Source organism: Charadrius vociferus, unplaced genomic scaffold (assembly GCF_000708025.1).
Source record: "Charadrius vociferus isolate BGI_N301 unplaced genomic scaffold, ASM70802v2 scaffold1084, whole genome shotgun sequence".
Taxonomy (NCBI): Eukaryota; Metazoa; Chordata; class Aves; order Charadriiformes; family Charadriidae; genus Charadrius; species Charadrius vociferus.
This window is the reverse complement of record NW_009647974.1, coordinates 80,935-82,719: the sequence shown is the minus strand read 5'-3', so window position 1 is coordinate 82,719 and position 1,785 is coordinate 80,935. Positions and strand designations below refer to the sequence as shown.

Here is a 1,785-nt window from a genome sequence, read left to right as displayed (position 1 = left end):
GATACGGAAGGCAGTGCGTGTGTCACCCCCCCACCCCGGGCACGGTTGGGGGGTGTGGGGAGAGGTTGTGGGTGATCCCAGTGGAGCCACGGGGATGCTGAGGGCATCTCCTGATGGTTATAGGGGTGTCGGGACATCTCATGTGTCACCCAAACACAGCCATGGGGATGTTGAGGGCATCTCCTGATGGTTATAGGGGTGTCGGGACATCTCATGCATCATTCACGCGCAGCCATGGGGATGCTGAGGGCGTCTCGTGGTGGTCGTGGGGGTGTTGGGACATCTCATGTGTCACCCAAACAGAGCCATGGAGATGCTGAGGGCATCTCGTGATGGTCATGGGGGTGTCGGGACATCTCATGCATTATCCAAGCACAGCCGTGGGGATGCTGATGGCATCTCATGATGGTCATAGAGACATCACAACATCTCATGCATCACCCATGCACAGCCGTGGGGGATGCTGAAGGCCTTTTGTGATGTTCATACGGATGTCAGGACATCTCATGTGTCACCCAAGCTCAGCCGTGGGGATGCTGATGGCATCTCGTGATGGTCATAGAGATATTGGGACAGCTTATGTGTCACCCAAGCACAGCCGTGGGGATGCTGAGGGCATCTCCTGATATTCATGGAGGTGTCAGGACATCTCATGTGTCACCCAAGCACAGCTGTGGGGATACTGAGGGCATCTTGTGACAGTCATAGGGATGTCGGCACCGCTTGTGGGTGACCCCAGTGCAGCCGTGGGGATGCTGAGGGCACCTCATGATGGTCATAGGGATGTCAGGACTGCTCGTGGGTCAGCCCAGTGCAGCCGTGGAGATGCTGAGGGTGTCTTGTGGTGGTCATGGGGGTGTCGGGACATGTTGTGCATCACCCCAGCGCAGCCATGGGGATGCTGAGGGCATCTCGTGATGGTCATAGAGATGTCGGGACATTTCATGTGTCACCCCAGCACAGCCATGGGGATGCTGAGGGCGTCTTGTGATGGTCGTGGGGGTGTCGGGACCTCTCATGCATCATCCAAGCAAGACGGTGGGGATGCTGATGGCATCTCGTGGTGGTCATAGAGATATCAGGACATCTCATGCATCACCCCAGCGCAGCCGTGAGGATCCTGAGGGCATGTCGCGATGGTCGTGGGGGTGTCAGGACATCTCATGTGTCACCCCAGCACAGCTGTGGGGATCCTGAGGGCATCTCCTGATGGTCATAGGGGTGTCGGGACAGCTTGTGGCTCACCCCAGTGCAGCCATGGGGGTGCCCAGGGCATCCCGTGTGTCAGCCTGAGCACAGTCCCTGGGGACATCTCCTGGCTTGTCCCAGCACGGCCGTGGGGATGTTGAGGCACATCCTACATCGTCCTGGCACGGCCGTAAGGACGCTGGGGCCACCTCGTGCATCCCCCCGGCTGCCGCGCTCAACCCGGCAGCGTCTCTAGCCTAAACCTCACGCGACGGCCGCGGACTTCGGTGACGGTGACGCTGTTTGGAACCAACCCAGAGCTGTACGGCAGCCAGAGCCCGGGGTTTCCCCACCACCGCCCGGTGGCTTTGATCTCCTCCAGATTTGGAGGACGCATCAAAGCCAATGCATCGGGAAAGGGCTCCCGAAGGGACCGACCTGGATGATGGATGTGACACGGGGCGGCTGGTTTAGGCGGGGAAGAGGGATTTTGGGGGGGTGATGGTGACGGCAGCACAGGGACGGTTGGGGGATGGGAAATCATCATCTCGGGGTTCGGGGGGACTGTGGGGGTCCCGGCGGTGGCATCGTCCCCAC

General features: G+C 59.9%; 1 protein-coding gene across 1 annotated transcript in view; it reads left to right on the top strand.

Moving 5' to 3' along the window:
• The window catches only part of TCF7L1 (transcription factor 7-like 1 (T-cell specific, HMG-box)), an 11,700-nt gene that overhangs the window by 994 nt on the left and 8,921 nt on the right, over positions 1 to 1,785 (top strand). The gene's annotated exons all lie outside the window — the stretch shown is intronic.